The sequence below is a fragment of the Henckelia pumila genome, chromosome 4 (genome assembly GCF_033568475.1).
Source record: "Henckelia pumila isolate YLH828 chromosome 4, ASM3356847v2, whole genome shotgun sequence".
Classification (NCBI taxonomy): Eukaryota; Viridiplantae; Streptophyta; class Magnoliopsida; order Lamiales; family Gesneriaceae; genus Henckelia; species Henckelia pumila.
Window position 1 is genome coordinate 226,768,595 of NC_133123.1, and position 21,314 is coordinate 226,789,908.

A 21,314-nucleotide genomic window follows, 5' to 3' on the forward strand; every position below is an offset into this window, starting at 1 on the left:
TTTTTTGCTGCACTGTGTTGTCTTTGGTGTTACAACACGAAGTACAACACTGCCTCTTTTACATAACAAACCACGTACATCATTTTTTTCACGTGGCATCAGAGCCACCACTTGACTTTACTAAGTGAGTTCCTGGTTTGTGTTGCAAGTCTGTTATGGATACTCCGTACACAAGTGCAATTCGTCCACCTATTTTGGATGGGACAAATTACGGCCCTTGGAAATTGAAGATGAGCATATACATTCAATCCATCGAGTCCAGGGCCTGGAAACATGTTCTTGATGGTTGGTCACCTCCTATGAGAGATGATGATATACCCGGACCAAAGCCAAGAGCACAACGGACAGCCGATAAAAATACTGCGTCTATTTATAATGCAAAAGCTCTTAATGTTATTTTCACTTCTATTGATATTAATATGTTTAATCTAATTGGTACTTGTACTTGTGAAAGGAATGCTTGGGGGAAACTTCAAACCCATTGTGAAGGCTCGGCAAGTGTCAAGAAGACAAGGATGCGTCTCCTAACTTAAAAATTTGAGAAATTGAGAATGGAGGAATCAAAGACCATCATGGAATATAATGGAAGATTGAATAGCCTTGCAAATGAAGCATCTATTCTTGGTGATCCTATTTCGAACGAGATATTTGTATTCAAAGTATTTCGTTCTGTCCCCAAAAGATTTTACACCAAATTTTGTGCTATAGATGAATCGAAATATACATATATAATGGGTTTGGATGAGTTGATAAGTTCTCTTCGCACATATGATATGGATTTGGAAACCTAAGATGACACTAAAGGTAAGTCTATTGCCTTTCAAGTATCTAATGATATTTACAATGATTTTTCTGAAGTTCAACAGGAAGTAAAGGAATATGATCTTGAAGAAAATTCTATTGCCTTGATTTCGAAGAAATTCACTGATTATCTCAAGGTAATGAAAGAAAAGAAGGATATTGTGAAAGGTGCACAACCTTCGAAATTTCCTAGGCTACCTACTTCAAAGAAGCCTAAAAAACTATCTACTACTCGAGGACCTCGTCAAAGGTATGAAGAAAAGAATCAGTCCTCAAGTAAAATTTTTGATAATGTTCAATGCAGGGAATGTAAGTGATATGGACACTATGCATATAAGTGTGCCAATCGGCTTCGTAAAGATATGAATGTTTCTCTGAGTGATGATGATTTTGAAGGAGAACAAGAAAATGCTGAACAGACAGATCTAATATCTTTTACTGCTTTGCTGAAAAGTAAGAAAAATTTTAAGATTAATCCACTCGGTGTTGGTTCCGGTGTTGCAACACCTGGACGCAACACAATTCAAAAATCTGTATGTTTTGTTGCTTCTAACCTTGATAATTCCAGTGATCATAAAGAACAGATAGCTGAAGCATATACTCTGGTAGGTATACAGAAACTCTATGAGGAATTGTACTGTGATTGGATCAAGAGGAATCAGTTGAACACAACTCTCTCTAAAGAGAATACATAATTGAAAGTTGCTGTGGCTAGGCTGTAGGTTCTCATGAGTAAGAAAGATCTGGAATTAGGGTTGTTGAATTCAGAACTTGAAAAAGAAAAAACAACTCTTGCTGGTTTTAATTCAAGTTCAAACAAAATTGATACTCTTTCGACTATGGGTAAAAATGATAAGTTTGGACTTGGTTTTAAAGAAAGTATTTTTGAAACTGGTGAATTTTCCAAATCACCAGTGTTTGTGAAGGAAAGTAATGATTCCTTGAAACAACCTTCAGTGGCTTCCCAAGGTAAGAAACCTATACCGGAGAAAATTGTTCCTGTTCCAAAGCCAAATCAATGGAAGCGTCCTTTTGTGTTTCATTACTGTCTCAAACCTGGTCACATTAGACCATTTTGTCGTAAGCTTATGAATGACTATTTGTTGTGGTAATCTAAGCAGGTGTTGCCTCCCGTGTTACACAACACCAAGCACAACACTGGCAGAAAAGGACCCACTGTGAAGAAACTTTGGGTACAAAACTCTGATGTTAAAAGTTTTGTTATTTATACTTCCTTGAAAGCTAACACTGCAGAAAATTGGTACTTTGATAGTGGAAGTTCTCGGCACATGACAGGTTTGAAAGATCACCTCACGGACTACATTGAACAAAATGGTGGTAGAGTGACCTATGGAGGTGGTGCAAAAGGAAGAATTGTTGGCAAAGGAACACTCAATGTGGAAGGATTTCCAAACCTTCATAATTTTTTTCACGTTGAAGGACTTAATGCGAATTTAATTTCAATTAGTCAACTGTGTGATGATGAGTTACATGTGAAATTTGATAAGAATACTTGTGAAGTTTTTTATAATGCTAATCATTGTGTTATGACAGGTACAAGATCAGTTGATAATTGCTACCAACTTGGTCAGGAATTGACATGTAGACACTCAAAGGTTGATGAGTTTAGTCTATGACACCAAAAGCTTGGACATGTGAATTTCAAGACTTTAAAGAATTTGAGTAAGTTTGAATCTGTCAGAGGTCTTCCAAATTTAAAGACTGGTGTTCCATACGTTTGTGGTGCATGACAAAAAGGTAAGCAAACCCGTGTTTCGCATCCCGTGTTACAACACTGTGGTACAACACAGTGTCTTGAACTTTTACACATGGATTTGATGGGACCAATGGAAGTTGAAAGTTATGGAGGTAAAAAATATTCTTTGGTATGTGTTGATGATTTCTCTCGTTTTACATGGGTGATATTTCTTAGAGAAAAATCAGACACTTTTGATGTTTTTAATAAGTTGTTTACCAAGATTACTAACCTACATACTTTGACAGTAGCAAGGATCAGAATTGATCATGGAAAGGAATTTGAGAACTCGTCTTTTTCTTATTTGTGTGATAAGAAGGGAATTTCACAAGAGTTCTCCGCTCCAAAAACTCCTTAACTGAATGGAATTGCCGAAAGGAAGAATAGGACGTTGCAGGAGATGGCTAGGGTGATGATGAGCTCAAAAAATATCTCCAAGAGATTTTGGGCAGAAGCATTAAACACAGCATACCATATCTTTCTAATCGTGTTTATTTGAGAAGTGGTTCTTCGATGACTTCCTATGAAATTCTCATGGGAAAGAGGCCAAATCTCAATTATTTTCATATTTTTGGTTGTGTATGCTATGTTTTAAATGATAGAAATCACCTAGCAAAATTTGATTCCAAAAGTGATAAGTGTTTGTTCCTTGGTTATTCTACTAATAGTCGTGCATATAGGATGTATAACCTTAGGACCAGAGCAATTATGGAATCTATTAATGTTGTTTTTTATGATGGTGCAGATGTCAAAGGAAAATCTGTTGAAGATGATATTGAAGGCTTGCTGGAAATTCCTCTCGAAGAACACAGTGTTGTCCCGGATGTTACCACATCAAACACAACACTGGTTCCTCCAGAACTGTTCATGAAGAAAATTCCCAAAATAATAATGAAACTGAGGTCATTACTGAAAAAGACATTCCAAGAAATATACCGAAGAATCATCCATCATCATAAATTATTGGAAATGTTCATGGAACAAGACAAACCCAAGCTAAGGACAAAGTTGACTACCGCAAGATGGTTGGGTTAGTATGCATGAGTTGCATGTACTCACAGGTAATGCATTCTTATTTTGTATCCAATATTGTCTTTAAGAATGTCAATGATGCTTTGAATGATGAATTTTGGGTAAATGTCATGAATGAAGAACTTGAGCAATTTGTCCAAAATGATGTGTGGTTTTTAGTTCTACCTCCTGATCATGGTAATGTCATTGGTACAAAATGGATTTTCATAAATAAAACCGATGAATCAGAAAACATCATTAGGAAAAAAACAAGGTTGGTTGCTCAAGGGTATATGCAGGTTGAGGGGGTTGATTTTGATGAGACCTTCTCTCCTGTTGCCCGCATTGAGTCAGTCCAACTATTGCTCGCTATTGCATGTCATATGGGTATAAAACTTTACCAAATGGATGTAAAGAGTGCATTTTTGAATGACATTTCAAATGAGGAAGTGTATGGAAAGCAACCAAAAGTCTTTGAGGATCCACACCACTTGGATCATGTTTACAAGTTGAAGAAGACACTTTATGGCTTCAAGCAAGCTCCACGAGCTTGGTTGGTAGGTTGACCGAGTATTTGCTCGATTGCTTCAAACGAGGTGAGGTTGACAAAACCATTTTTATTCAAAAGGACAAAGGTGAAATTCTTATTTGTCAAGTTTATGTTGATGAAATTATCTTTGGTGCTTCTTCTCAAAAGCATGTTGATAGTTTTGTTGAATGCATGTCTTCAACTTTTGAAATGAGTATGGTAGTAGAGTTAACTTACTTTCTTTGATTGCAAGTTAAAGCACTCAAGTGATGGTATTTTTCTGTGTCAAAATAAGTATGCAAATAATTTGGTCAAAACGTTTTGCAAAGAGAATGTTAAGAACATGAAAACTCCAATGGGCTCGAGTGAAAAATTGAAAAAAGACAGTGTTGCGGCTAGTTTTGACAACACCATGTATCGCAGCATGATAAGGAGTCTTTTGTATTTGACTGCTAGTCGTCCTGATATCATGGAACCAATAACCAATTGGCAGACATTTTTACTAAAGCATTAGATTTAGAGATATTCTCAACCCTTCGGAGATCTCTCAGCATGTGTGCATTATAATCCTTTGCATGTGTTGTCTTCGGTGTTACAACACCACCGACAACACTGTTGTTTCTCTTTTCATGCATGTTTAGGATTTTAGTCATTCTGCATTCACTCTGTTAGGACATCCGTAGCAGTAAACCCCACTCGGGGGTTTATGTTGTGCCACGTCATTGCCACATCAAAAGTTAAAAACCTCACTTATTTTTAAAACCTCTCTCTGTTATCATAAACTTTTTCAAAATTTTTTATGGGTCCCACTGTCAATTCATTTATTTTATTTATAATTTACTTGTTTTTATTTATAGTCTTATTAATCATAAATTATTGATTAGTGGTTTTAATCATATAATATTTAAATTTTATACATTTATTTATTTTAAAAATATTCTGAAAAATTTACTAAAAATGAAATTTTTTTAAAAAAAATCGTTACAAAAAAAAAACAATACAATTGAAAATTAATAATAAAAAAAGTGATAAAAAATTTTAAAATAACAAATTGAAAAAAAAAGAAAAAAAAGAGCAGCACGCGTCCCAAGATGCATTCCCTACAACAAATAATAAAAAAAACAAACATAAACCGGTCCCAAAATCCTGGGACCGGTTTATGGAAAAAACTTTAACCCCACCCCTGCAATAGGGTGGGATTTATAGTGGGAGGTTTATATTTTTATAAATCTCCCACTACAGATGCCCTTATGTGTAGTATTTAAATCTTTGTTACAGTGATTCAATTGATGCCAAGTTTTTCTACAAAATTTTTAAAGTACACTGACCCGCTTGCTTTTGAACTCTGACTAAACAACCAAGTAGTTGAAGAATGTACGTGTATACCATGTTCTTGTTCCATGTGAAAGGTGGTTTTGCAAATTCAGGGTTCACCTTTTTATCAAGTTTGTTGACCAATGTCTTAAATACAAACTTTATCTAAAATCGAAAGAAAATGGAAAAAGCTACCTAATTGAGTCCAATAAAGACTGTTCTTTTAGTGTGCATGCTACCACTTCTGAAATTTTTCCGAAACACAAGGGTAATCAAGTGTGTAAGTTCCAAATATATTTTTAAAAACTTTGGTGTTGTTGATGATGTTGTCAACACGAGATGCAACACTATACATGTGAACATATCATTTGCTTGTGATTGCATTTTCATTTTATTTTACACTCTGTTTAGGCATAAACTAGGACATGCATATGCATTTTTGCTAATAGGGTTCTGTTTTTGGGTAAGGTTCTAAATAGACAAATTTCGATGAATTACCCTATTTACTAAAAATTGAATTTTTGGTGATTGATTTTTTTGTTTCAGTGGAGTTTATTCTAGAATATTTGGGCTGAAATATTTATCTCGGTTTATTGCCTTATTTATGAGATTTTATCACTTAATCTCGGTTTTTAATTTTGGCCGTTAGGAAAGTTACCGTTAGTAACTTGGAGAGATGATGATTTAAGGTAATTATGAGTTTGTTAGGAAAAATGTTATCGTTTGAGATAGAATTCGTATATATTTGTTTCACTATTTATTGGGCATTATCATCTTTTTGATTTTTCAATAACCCGAGTGTGTTCTCTGCAAACCCTATACCCTTTACGCTCTCAAAACTTTATTTGCAATGGTAGGCTTTGATCCACAGGATATTCGAAGTGAGATGGGTCATGTGAATCCCAATGTTTCTGTCGGTGTTGCAACACCGGAAATCCCATCCACAGCGTCTTCTCTGCCGATTGTTCCTGTTCCCTTGGAACCTATTCCACTTGCTCTTCTCATGCCTGACGAACCTGGGAACGCGATTGATTTGGAAAATCTCCCGGATTTTTCTGTGTTGAACCAAGTTAATCCCCCTCCACTGATGGCTCGCCGATCGAAGAGGCAAGCTGGGTATAACCTTGATTTTACCCAGTCTAAGAGATTTTACAAGGGTCCCCGCATATCCATGGCTGAAAAAGATCGCAGCTCTAGTGATGATTCAGAGGATGCCGATTATGAATTTGTAGCGACGAAGAAATCCTCACCCTCTGCAATCGCCTCTGCCTCTGCTCCGACTGTTGAATATGCTTCTGAGAATGATGATTCAAGCTCTTCTGATGAGGCACCTCCTCCCACTCAAACCAAGAAAGTAGTTGGTGAATCATCTAATCCTACAGAGACTCAAGAAAATTTGTCTGATGAAGATGCCATGTTGGCACAAATTTTGGAAAGCCTTGAGCAAGGAAAGGCTGCTTTTTCTGTTCCTCCCTCTGCTCATCTCTCCGATGATGAGCCTGATATTAAGATGATGGAGGAGTTTGCCGAGGGCAAAGCTCATCAAGATTCTGGTAATTCCTCATCTTCTTCTTCTGTCGATTCTGGTGCTGACTCTTCAGATAAAAGTGCTAATATAGAAGATGAAGAAGACTCTGATGAGGTTTCCAGCATGGATGGTGATGACGAACCTCTAGAGAAAGAGGATATTTCAACTGCTGAAGCCAGTGTTGCTGTTGGTGTTGTCAACACCACAGACAACACTGTTGATGAGAAATATGACACAGATTCTGCCCACTCCCTCATGTTTTATTCTGGAGAAGCTGCTAATGTTTGGCCTTTTTTCATTCATAGAGGACTGCTGGATGAGAGGAACATTGATGTACGCTCCTATGATAAGTACAATCTAGTTTATTTTTTGAAGCTTAGGAAGCTTTATTCTATTGTTGTTGTTGTGATACCCTATTGTAAGAGGGTCATTTTGGAATTTTATGCTAACCTGACCTCAAGCATTGAAGATCTAGAGTCTGCAAAGTATGGTTTGGTGTATCTTTGGGGTAGGCTGTTTGATTTTACTCCAACTGTTATCAACTCTATATATTCAATCCCCGATGTAGATGAAGGACACCATCAAGATGTCAATGAAGTTATTTCTGTCCTTACTGATGGCTTGGTCAAAAAGTTTTCTGACCATTTTTCTGCAGCCAAGTTAACTTCATTTTATTATGTCCTTCACAAGATAGCTGTGAGGAATTGGACGTCTTCATCAAACTCTACAGTAATCACAAGACCACAGGCGTTCATTCTTTATGTCATTGGGGCTGGAAGTCCTTTCAATTTTGGAAAGCTGGTATTCAAGACCTTGCTCCAGTTTGTTGATGGAGGTCTAAAATCTACCAAGCTACCGTTCCCATCTTTGATCTATGGCATTTTGGAATCTCGAGGATTCATCCGCAATATCACAGAATATCTCTCGGATCAACTTGAGATTTTGAAGTTAGCAGCTGGATTCCTAAAGGGAAATCGAGTTCTTGATTTACCCTGGAATGCCACTCCTACTCCTGCTGCTGAAGTTGCTGATGTTGCACCCAGTGTTGCCGACACGGGTGACAACACTAAAGAAACAGTGCCTATCACTAATCCTCTGGAATTCACTACTGCTACCATTCTGCTCCTGATGACACGTGCTGAGGAGAAGATTGCTCAAGCATAGGAAGATATTGCCATCTATAGCACGGTCTTGGCTGATTGTCAGAGATAACTTGATATTTCTGGCCAAACAGGGGGAGATAGTGCACAAGCTGAAGCTGGTCCATCTGGGACTAAAGATGATGAGGATGAAGCTACTGCTCAAGAGGGATCCAATAGTGATCAATTTTAAATTTTGCTTCTTCTCTCATCTTTGCTTAGTTGCTAAGTTTTAATTTTAATATAACTGTTTTGTTTGATCTAGTTATGTGCCTCAATTTCTCTTACATGCTTTAACTAGACTAACATATTCTACCCCCTTTATGCTTTGAATATGATTTATAGAATCCCTAACTCATGGGTCGTGTTATCTTTGGTTTTGCCCACATGAGGGACAACACTTCAGGGGAAGACTTAAAATTCAGAGGGAGAAGAATTTTTTAAACTCAGGGGGAGTTTATGATTATTTTTACTTGTGCAATGTTTTGTCCAGAAAGCAAAAAGGGAGAGATTGAAAGGAATATTATTCCTTGAATATTTCGGCCCTTAATATATTTGATATTATTAGATTTTTCTTTCTAGAAAAGTTATAATATTTGGCAAATAGTGTTTGAATATTTTGAATATCTTATGAAATATATTTTCCATGATCATATATATCTTGATAAGGTAGATAATCGATATGTTAAGTATTCGATATTATCAAGATATAATTTGCTAGATTTGATAGAGTTTTATTCCTACTTAAACTTGTTTTCTTATTCATGTAGGACTCTATCTAAAAAAACCTTCAAGACTTGGATGTTAATCTATAAAGGAAGGTTTTCACGCACAAGAAAAAAGGGTCTTCAGACGTACAATCCGCTACGTAACCATTGAAGAATTACATCAGTGAATTTGAAGAATTCTGAAGCAAGGTTTTGCAATCATTGTTATTGTGTGTCCCCATGTTGCTGTCCATGTTGAATACATGAGAGACAATACTGTGGGAACTGTGTTGTTGAAGATATTTTGTGTTTCTTCAATTTAGGCTACGAGAGTTGCATCTATTGTTGATCGAGCAAATACTACCACAGAAAATCAACTAAAATATGTCTATCAATTAAGCTCGAATAAATCGCAAGTGCACGAGTCAAGTAATAATATAGTGTACAAAGTACGAGTATCGTCCCACAGAGATTGATTTGTGACAAAATTACTCAAGTATTATTCTTTAGTTAATTAAAATGATAAAGAGAATAAATTAATAACTAAAATAAAAAGAATGAAACAAAAGCAAAACAAATAAATTAAGTTCAGAAAATAAATAAACGATTGTTAGGATCTCGGTTCACCTACCCCTTTTTCTTCTCTAATGATTGAAATTCAGTTCTCAAGTCATGATTTTGACGAAATTCCCTAATCTATCAATATACTCTGTCGAGCTATATTAATCTAATTAACAAATTGCAATAACCAAGTGTCCTTGTGTTATTTAACAATTGCAATTGCATTACGATTTGTGGAATCCTCTAGCTTTCGACCTATTGGACTATGACTATCAACATGTATCCAACCTCATATATCTATGCAAGTTGTAGATCCATGGACTATATTACCCTATCATGTTATAAAATCTCCTTTCAGTATCAATTATAACACATAAAATCAATTCGATGTTGATCAATCTCCAAATAATTAATAAACACAGTAATATAATCAAGAATTCTTAAAAACCAAATTCAATCTTTAAGAAGAAATCAAAACATAGTTTTGGGGGTAGGATCCCCTAAATCCCAACAAAAATAAGAGAAAGAAGAGAAAACTAGTGTTGCGGTTCTTGAGTTCTTCAAGTTTCCTCCCTCTTCACGTTCTTCTCCTTGGATGGCCGCCTCCTCCTTTGCGTTTCTGATGTGTGGAACTTCGGAACCCTAAATTCTCCAGCCCTTCTCATGTTCTAACTCTCTCCCTTAAATATGGGTTCAAAAAGCCCATAAAATAAAGCCCCAAAAAAATCACAACTTTTAATGTTAGAAAATTAATATTTTTTCAGTCCGCATCGCTCCATGGCGCAGAAAAGTCACGCCAGAGCGTGAAAAGTTCTGTCTCGATTCTCAAATTTTTACCAGTTCACGCCATGGCGCAGGAAAAATCACGCCATAGCCTGAAAAGTTTTGCCTCCAGTTTTCAGCGCGCAGTTATCCTGAAAAATTCATATCTTAAGTTCTAGCCGTCGGATTGACCTGAAATTTGGACAGCAGCTTCAAAACATCTTGAAATTTATTCAGAACGGTGGAGATTGGATTTGAATCTCTCTAAAATTAAATATAATTTTTTACCAAAGCTGCTCCATAATTCACACTTCAAAAATCCACTTTCCTACAAAATTAACCCGGAGAGTGAAATGCTCATGCATGAGATTAATTACAAATAAAACATATAAAAACACACATGAAACCATATGAATGCATGCCAAATAGATATAAAATAATGCACACAAAATGCACTTATCAACACCCTCATACTTAAATCTTGCTCGCCCTCGAGCAAGACATGCAAAACAATATGTAAACAACTACAAAAGTAAGAATGAATCATGAACGTGCACAACCTCCGAAAAGTTCCCACATTCAAAAATTTAAAACCACAAACTTTTGATTGTTCACAATACACTATCAGTTTAACGTAAACGTGTGTGTGTGCCATGTTATTCCAGTTTTGTGCAACTTCAAAAGAATCCATCTTAAGAATGTTTAGCGACCTATGACAATTCAATCAAGTATCACAATCCAGCACTCCTTCATCCCAACAATCCCAAACAGAACATGCATTCTCTTGAGAATAATTACGTACCTCCGGATTTTGCACCCGGTTTTTTTTATAAGCCCCAATAATTACCCGCAAACTTAGCTATAACTAAGATAAGATTAAAATTTCAATCCCCTCGTCTATATCCCGGATGGAACTACAATCCCATTTATCCCGCAAACTTAGCTATGGAAAATTGATTAGGATTTCAACCATTTTCCAGGCCCAGATGGAATTGTTATTTTAAAATTTTGTATTAACCCCATGGACTCCACATACTTAGTCAAGAACAAGAGATTAGGATTTCAATCCCTCACTCGTAACCTAGATGGAGTCAACTTAATTTTCAACAAAAGTTTTTTTTTCAAAATTTTTTTTTTATAGGTATGCCCAAGATTATACATGCAATGTCTAACAACTATCAAGAATCCAAAGACACTATCATGATCAACAAACATCTATTGTCGTGCAATGGTCAAACAAACATGAACTTCATCAATTACTTCGCTACACTACACCAATCTAACATGCGTGCTTAATATGATTCACGATTCAACCAACAACTTCTCATGTTCAATCAAAAGCAACATTTTTTCAAAAACAATTTTTTTCAACTCTATCATCATCGGCTAATAGTCATCATTCTACTTATTCATATAACACAAACACAAAACATAATGATATGCATGACTACTAACTATATGCAATAATCTAAACCATATGAATGAAAAACATAATGACGAACGAAACAAAACTAAATAACACCCCCTCATACTTATCCAAAGCATTGCCCTCAATGCTCTAGAACAATGAACAGAATGAGAAACGAACAAATGCAAAACAAAAATAAACACAATGAAAACAAAATACCACTCCCCTGGTCAATCATCGTGGTGTATATCCATTTGCCGCTGCTGCACCACATTTCTTAGGCCATCAATATTCTTATATATTACCTTTAAAATCCAAAAATTGAGGGATTAAACATGATCAACTCAACATGAAACGACACTAGATAAAAAACTGAAATTAAATAAACAAAACAGAAAGAATTAGAATTCTTGGGTTGCCTCCCAAGTAGCGCCTGATTTTCAGTCCTTAGCTCGACCCTCAGAAGCACTCATCAAACAGCGGTTGACGCCCAAAGTAACTGTCATATGATACCACCAATGGGTATTTGTTCCATGTGCCCTCAAGCTTGGCCAGATAAATGTGGTTTAAACTCGTCACCTCAACAACACCCCATAACAGCTGGTAAACATGGGAAGAGAAAATCTCTGTTGGCTCTCCATGTTGTTGGGTAAAACTCGTGAATACTTGTCGATGGATCATCTCAAAGTATTACGCCAGATGAATTCCTGCAAGAATAGAATATGCAATGATAGATCACGCAGGAATAAAATAGAATAAATAAAAAAAAGAAATTAACTAAAGAAAATAACAAAAAGTAAAATTTGTCTATTTCAATCCCCGGCAACGGCGCCAAAAACTTGATCGAGCAAATACTACCACAGAAAATCAACTAAAATATGTCTATCAATTAAGCTCGAATAAATCGCAAGTGCACGAGTCAAGTAATAATATAGTGTACAAAGTACGAGTATCGTCCCACATAGATTGATTTGTGACAAAATTACTCAAGTATTATTCTTTAGTTAATTAAAATGATAAAGAGAATAAATTAATAACTAAAATAAAAAGAATGAAACAAAATCAAAACAAATAAATTAAGTTCAGAAAATAAATAAACGATTGTTAGGATCTCGGTTCACCTAAAGAATAATACTTGAGTAATTTTGTCACAAATCAATCTCTGTGGGACGATACTCGTACTTTGTACACTATATTATTACTTGACTCGTGAATTGGTTGTTGGAAGCAATTTTCAGAGTCGACTAGGGGAAGGTGACCCGACAATCTCAACATTATCTCCATCATTTGAATTTAATTCACTAAGATTGATTCAATTCTAGATTTTTATTTATTTCTGAGTTTATTAATTCTCTTGTCATTAAGTAGTTAATAAAAACAATACTCATTTTTCGTAAAAGTGAAATAAGGATCAGTATTTAGGTAGAAATTGTGCACTAGTCCCTGTGGACGATACTCATATTCACATTGTATTTACTCTGATTTGTTCAGGATGCAAGTTTGATTTCTCAACTTGTTGAAAAATTTAGGATTTAATGATTTTTCGTAAAATCACTAGTATTGTTTTGTAAGACTGATCTTACTTTTTCTAGTAATATTTAGCCCTAAGGCACCCGCACGAATTTTATACTCGTGAAAAATTAGTTATTTGAGTTTTATTTTATCTTTAAATTTCCGCTGCACTGTGTTGTCTTTGGTGTTACAACACGAAGTACAACACTGTCTTTTTTACATAACAAACCACGTACACCGTTTATTTCAAAAGTTACCAATTTCCGATGCCAAAAAACTCAAAACTGAGATTGAATCTGCTATAGAGTGGCTGGATGAGCACAAAGATGCAGAACGAGATCTGACTGAGAATAAAAGAAAGGAGTTGGAAAGTATATGGGAGCCTATTCTTACAAGATCATATTGCTCATGATCGAGAGAGAGATGTTCATTTGGTGTATTTTCTAACTTTGAATTAGTATGCATAATAACCTGAACTTGTCCTGGTATGGTTTTGTGCTTCCTTTTATTTTTAGCCTTGATTTTGTTTACCCAAACCTTCGACTTAGCAGATACGGTGGGAACTATATATGGTTTGTTAGAATATGTATGAAAAAATCGTTTAAATTGTGTATTATTTTCGTTTAAATTCTAAAAATAGGGTATCAAATTAGGAGTTGAGATTTTGATTATACATAATTATATAGCTCATGATTTAGAGAGATGTTCATTTGTTAGAATATGAAATAATATTGCAAGAAAACATTAATTCGATCCTCGTAGTAAGAAATGGCTGGAAAAAGTGAAGGACCGGCAATCAGAATCGACTTGGGAACCAATTATTCATGTGTGGTGTTGTAAAAAATACTCGCAAGCGTACGAGTGTCAAGTTTTAATAAAGTGATGAATCAAGTATCGTTCTCACGAGGAGTAATATGAAATTATCTAGTACTTGTAATTAAAATTGTCCTAATTTTATTCAAAAAATTAATGATTAGAAGGTTTGCAATAAAATAAAAATAAGCAAAGAATTTTTAGTAGAACACACACAATTTTCAAAGAAATATCAATGAGAGAATAAATGGTCTAGATGTTCAGATTTCACCTGGTTTCGACAACAACTACTCCTAATTAATTTATCTTCATGAATTCCTTTCAATTAATAACCAAGAACGCTTAATTATATTATTTCCCTCTCGCGAGCAACAAATAATGTGTATCAACTAAGATTCAATTCCAATATCCCAATTAAAAATTTAGTCTTAGTGATATGTGAACAACGATGTTCTTCCTAAGGCTCCATTAATGATATATACTCTCCCGAGTTATATAAACAATTAACAGTGTAATTTCTATTGGTCATATTCAAAATCCCCTCTCCCGAGTGCCAAATTTCAGATAAATATAACAAATCAATTATTGATCAAGTAATTGAAAAGACAATCAATTCTAGAAAGACAATTAATCTACTAGAATTCAATCCAAAAATATCAAAAACTCGTAGAAGAGTCTACACCAGGTTCCATTGTCCCTCTATACTCTAAAATTTTAGTTCATAATCAAAATATTGCAAAACCAATTCATATTCATGAAATTAGACATCAAATCAAAGTTTAATGTCAAAAGATAAAGAAAACAAATCCAAAGATGCGATGTCGTGTCCGGATAACGCGATCTTCTTCCTTGTTCCAGATTTTCTCTTCAAGTTTGCGCAGATTTTTTCCTCAAATTTCTCTCTCGATCGTGCGTGTGATTCTCCTTTGATGTGCGGCGGCCTCCTTCAATTGTGTGCAAAAGAATCCCTTTTATATGTGCTTTAACTCCAATAAATAAAAACCCACGAAAGTCCGAAGGTTTCCTTCCCGAAAAACCCAAAAAACTGACTTTCGTGATGGCGCGCCCGCGCCTAAAGAGAGGGGCGCCCACGCATGTGATTCAGTCTCCTGGATGCTCAAAATTTCTCATCAGGCACGCCCGCGCATGCCTCTCGGGTATGAAAATCTGCATTGCGCGACAATTTTCAAAAAATCATATCTCACAATCTAACCGTCGGATTGAGCTGCAATTTTGACAGTAGCTTCAAAATATCCTAAAATTTATTATGAACAGTGAGATCGGATTTTGATGCATCAATAATTCCCAATAACTTTCTGAAGTTGATACTCCATAATGCATCCTTCCGCTTCTTCTTGCTACTTTTGCACCAATCCTTGAAACTCACAAAAACAACAACTAATACACATAATATCACTCGATACATCACAAAAGTCAAGCCAAATCATATATAAATTAAGTGCATAAATTGCACTTATCATGTGGTCGTGTGGCAACGGGATCGTTTTCAGGTCATACAGAATGATCAAGGCAACCGCATCACACCGTATTATGTAGCTTTCAATGAAACCCAACGTCTCTTGGGCGATGCTACAAAGAACGTGGTCGCCATGAACCCCACCAATATTGTTTTTGGTGAGACACAATGCTAGTGTTTGGGAGAGATTTCTAGAAGCACATCTCGGCTTCTCCTTAATTACAAAATTTCACAAATTTTCAAAATTTTGTTAAGAAAAGAAGCTGAGAAGTGCTTCCTAGAAGCTCTTTTAAACACTATCTATATGTGATTACGTACCGATTCTTTGTTCACTCACCTTGTTTGTTTCTAAAAGGCTCAATCTGCAATCTGCCTATGTTTTTGTAGTCTAAAACATAAAGTACTGTTGTATTCTGAAAGTATATATAATATAATGCTTCTCTGACTAACTTTATAGATGCTAAAAGATTTATCGGTAGGAGATTCAGCGACCCAATGGTCCAGGAAGATGTGCGGCTTTGGCCATTCAAGGTTATTTGTGGTGAAAATGATAAGCCAATGATTGTTGTTACCCACAAAGGTGAAGAGAAGAAATTTGCTGCTTAAGAAATTTCTTCGATGGTACTGACCAAGATGTAGGAGACTGCAGAAGCTTATATTGGATCTACGGTGAAGAATGCAGTCATAACCGTACCTGCTTACTTCAATGATTCCCAGCGGCGGGCGACCAGAGATGCTGGAACCATTTCTGGGCTCAACGTCTTGCGTATCCTTGTTGAACCAACTACTGCCGCCATTTCCTATGGTCTTGACAAAATGTCTAGTAGCATATCTGGTGAGAATAATGTGCTTATTTATGACCTTGGTGGTGGCACTTTCGACGTTTCTCTTCTCACGATGGTGAAGAGCACCTTAAAGGTTAAGTCAACGGCTGGAAACACACACCTTGGAGGAGAAGATTTTGACAACAGAATGTTGAAACATTTTGTTCAAGAGTTCAAGAGGAAGCACAAAGAATACATAAGCAACAACCCCCGAGCAATGAGAAGGCTGAAGACAGAGTGTGAGAAGGCCAAGATTAATCTATCTTCTATGGTGCATACAACTATTATGATCGATTGTTTGTACAATGGAATCGATTTTAACTCCCAAATAACACATGCCAAGTTTGAGGATCTAAACATGGAATTGTTTGAAGAATGCATTGTCCACGTTGAGAAGTGTTTGAAGGATGCCGAGATGGACAAGTGAATTATCCATGATGTGGTGCTTGTTGGTGGATCCACTAGATTTCCAAAGGTACAACAACTGCTTCAAAATTTCTTTGATGGTAAGGAGTTGTGCAAAAGCATTCACCCCGATGAGGCCATAGCCTCTGGTGCAGCCGTTCAAGCGGCGATTTTGAGTGGTCAGAGTACTGATGAGATTCGTGATCTGGTATTGTGTGAAGTCACCCCTCTCTATCTTGGTGTGAATCTTGACAGTGGTGAGATGAGTGTAGTAGTCCCTAGGAATAACGCCGTTTCTACGAGAAAGGAAAAAAAGGTTGAGCACTGTTTCTGATGACCAAACTAGTGTGACGTTCCCAGTGTACCAGGGCAAAAGGCCAAGAGGAAGCGACAACATTTTGTTGGGTACATTTGTTTTGTCTGGAGTTTCTCCCACTCCAAGGGGAGTCCCTCACATAATGGTGTGCTTTGATATCGATGTTGATAGAATCTTAACTATGACCGCCCGAGATGAAGCAACTGATAATGCAAATGGAATCACTATCAGTAATGTTAGAGGCATGTTATCACAAAATGAAATTTTGAGAATGTTAGAACAAGCCAAGAAGTTAAAGTTAGAGGATGGGGAGCATAAAAAGAGATTTCTGGCAAACAACTCCTTGGAAGATTATGTTTACAATGCTAGGGCTGTGACAAGAAAATTCACTTCAAAGTTAGGAATTGCCAATGCCAACAAAATCGAAAGCGAGATCAAATCTGCTATGGCGTCGCTGGATTATCACAAAAATGCAGAAAGAGATGTTATTGAGAATAAAAGAAAGGAGTTGGAAGGTATTTGGGAGGCTATCCTTACAAAATTATTATAGCTTATGATCGATAGAGATTCATTCATTGGGTGTATTTTCAAAATTTGAATTTTTATGCATAATTTGAACTTTTTCCTTTCATGTTTTTGTGCTTTTTTCAGATTAATTTGTTTACCCAACCTTCGAATATATGTGTGGGGCCAATGAGGTCTTGGTCTAGTAGTTAAGACTGAGGCCCTGAGACCACGAGGTCTCAGGTTCGATTCTCACTGGCTGCGGGTAGATTTTCTAATTTATTTTGGTAGATTTAGGTACTTTCTTTGCTCGAGATAAGCACGTCTCGAGTCTATGCTCAAGTCTCGTCGATTGTGCGGGCAAATTTCACTCTTTAGTGTTGTAATATGATATAATTTCGAGATTTGATGTAATTTGTACTAAAAAAAAGAATATATGTGTGGGAAATGGGAATTATATATTGTTTTTAGAATATTAATGAAAAAATCATTTAAATTGTGTTTTATATTAGTTGAAAATTTGAAAATTAGCCAGCAAAATAATTATATCGTGTGTGTTTTGTTTTTTGCTTTTTTTTTTTGCCTTGGTTTTGTTTATCCCAACTCCAATGGTGCAAATGTCGACTCCTCTTTCCTTATTTCTGCGATATATAGAGTTTTCAGACTGGTCAAACCATGACGGGTCGGGCCGGGCCTATCATTTTGGCAGGCTAGAATTTTTCATCCCAACCCAACTCAAGGTGGGTTGCGGGTTAGGCAGGCCGACCTGTGGGTTGGCTCACTACAAATAAAAATAAATAAAAATCATTATAGTTAATTATAAATTTAATTTCATAAATAAATATTAATAAAAACATATTAATAAAATATTTAATTATTGATTTCATACTTGAAAATTTTATATAAAATATTTAATACAAAAAAAATTCACAATTTTCATTAAAAATATATATATCACAATAAAAGTAAAAAATAATAATAATTCTCCAGGCCCACGGGCCAACCTAGGCCTGTGGTAGGTTAATCCGCACGGGTCGCGGGCCTAGGCATGTCAGCCCACCAAGGCCCATCTTTAGTTGGGTTGAAAAAATTTCAACTCAACCCACTTAAATTCTATGGCGAGGCGGGCCGACTCGACGGGCCTAACCAACATTGACGACTCAAGCGATATACAATTATTACATTTTCGAACTTAGCATAGAAAGAAGATCATACCGGAGAAGGGTCTAAATGTTAGTCTGATTCTTATATTTTACACCATTTATAAATTCACAAAAATTTATGTAAGACAGTTTCACGGATCAATTTTGGAGATGGATTTTTTTATTTAAGATACCAAGAAAAAATATTATTTTTTATGCCAAAATTTTTTTTGTGAGACCGTCTTACAAGATACATACTCTTTTATAATTAGTCCAATAAAATCAAAGTAAAACTGAAAACAAAATAAGAACGCATGCACTTTTTAACATGATTTGGCCAAACTGTCAAATAAATCCATTAAGAAAACCAGCACTAAAAATAGAGATGTTAGATGGTCCACCCGCCGCGCGGCCTTTTTGGGTTGGACCGTTGAGGCTCGCCTCCAAACGGGCCATAAAAACCCCAACCCGCCCCTCCCCACTGCGGGTTGCGGCAACGGCGGAGCTAGGATTTCAACTCTACCCAGGCTACAATATTCACTCATATTATTTGTCTAAAATTTGAGAATTTTTATACTCTTTGTCAGTCTTTTTTTTATAAGTTGATCATCCATTTGAGTTGCATGTGCTGAACTCCTTTTGTCTTAAAAATTGGTTCATTGAGCTCATGCATGGTTCGTTGCAATGGTCACAGTGACTATCATTTCAATTGTAATATCATATCACGAAACGGTGCGATGCGGAATTTTAAAATAACTTTAAAAATTATTTAAACTTTGAAAAAATATAGAGATTACATTAATTAATAGTAAAGTATAATATACACGAATCATAAAAAATCAAAACATTAATATATAATGTCTTCCAAAATACATAATGTATGCAATTCTACCATATATCATCTTAAAATATTAAAACTTGAAGTCCATATTTTCTAATAAAATATTTAATATTAATTTTAAAAGAGGATTCTGATGAAGGAGTGAATGATGATGGAAATGATATCTTGAGTAGAATTCAAAAGAATCATCCACTATTTCAAATCATTGGAGATGCACAAGGACGCATGCAAACCCAAAGAAAGGAAAAAGTTGACTATAGAAACATGATTGGGTTAGCATGTGTGAGTTCCGCATACTATCAAGTAAGACACTCATGTTTCATATCTAGCATTGAACCAAAAAATGTGATTGAAGCTTTAAAAAATGAATTTTGGGTCAAAACAATGCATGAAGAGCTTGAACATTTTGTGAGAAATTATGTTTGGTGTTTAATACCTTTACCTGATCATGGCAATATAATTGACACAAAATGGATTTTTAAAAAATAAAACTGATGAATCAGGAAATATTGCGAGGAATAAAGCAAGGTTGGTAGCTCAAGGGTATACGCATGTAGAGGGGGTTGACTTTGATGAAACCTTCGCTCCTGTAGCCCGTATTGAGTCTGTCCGACTCTTTCTAGCCATTTCGTGTCACATGAGGATGAAATTTTTTCAAATGGATGTTAAAAGTGCTCTTTTTAAAGAAATTTGGTTAAAAATGTGAACGGGCAATATTGCCACTATTTTTTTTCTTGATCTAAAATCAGAGGGGTAAAACAAAGATTTAACCAAACTCAACCTCTCATGTTAACTCATTTCATCCCCATGTTAACCCATTTCATCCCCACGTTTTCTTTTTCTTACCATTTATGTAAGTGTATGCTAATAAATCTTATATTTTACTAATTGATTGATTATATAAGATATCATATTATTATATTCAAATATTATATTATACACGTGCAACGCGTGTGTTTCGTAGCTAATATTGACAAATCTTTAGATTTTATGTCAACATTCTACATGAATATAGATAGATCTTTATCAACATTGTCAGGATTGTTGATAAACCTAAAACCAATAAGTTTCAAAATATTGATACATTTTTTATCTTATGTTAATATTCTTCATGAATATGGATAAATCTTATATAAATCTTATGATTTATGTTGCTTCTGTAGCATAATTAAATATATAAATATAATTATATTATAATGTGTCTCGAGAAAACAACATAAATATATATTTATAATTCATAATAAATCAATATTCTTTGAGAACATTAACGAATTTGTATGTTATTTTAATATTATTCAAAAACATTAACAAATCTTATACAATATATCAATAATTTTAAGAATATCGATAAATATTTTATTGTGCATCAATATCTTTCAAGAATATATAAAATCAATAATCTTCAAGATATTAAGCATTTTTAGATGATAATATATATATATATATATGAAATATTGATAGATCGATCTTAAATCTTTAAATTCTAGCTCTATTATTCTTCATGAATGTTGATAGATATAAAATCAATATTTTTCAGAAATAATAGATCTTCGATTGTTGATAAATATTTTTCACGAATACTATATGTTAGATGTCTCTCAAAGTTGGATAAGCATGAATCAAGAAGTCTCAGCTGGAAGCATTCAAAGTAAAGACAACCGGTTGCTACTGGAAGTTATGGACAGTTAAGTTGTTTATTCTGGTTTGAAGCTTAAAGTCAGTTGGTTTTGATATTGATTTGCATGACTGGAAACTTGGAGTGTTAACTGAGAAAAGACTAATATATATACTCTAAAGGGATCCATCGAGGGGCAGTAGAAAGCATTCAGAAGTTCAATTCCAAAGGAGATTCAAGAGTAATAGTCATAGTTGGCTGAGAGTTGTCCTTAGTGTTCTTTTTGTGATTGATCTTGGATCAAAGCTTTGTAATTAAACACTTGTCTTGATCAATAAAGTTGTTACGA

General features: G+C 35.1%; 1 pseudogene; it reads left to right on the forward strand.

The window, feature by feature from the left end:
• Positions 1 to 13,796: 13,796 nt before the first annotated feature.
• LOC140862841 (heat shock cognate 70 kDa protein-like) lies at positions 13,797 to 17,519 on the forward strand (annotated as a pseudogene).
• Positions 17,520 to 21,314: the final 3,795 nt, after the last annotated feature.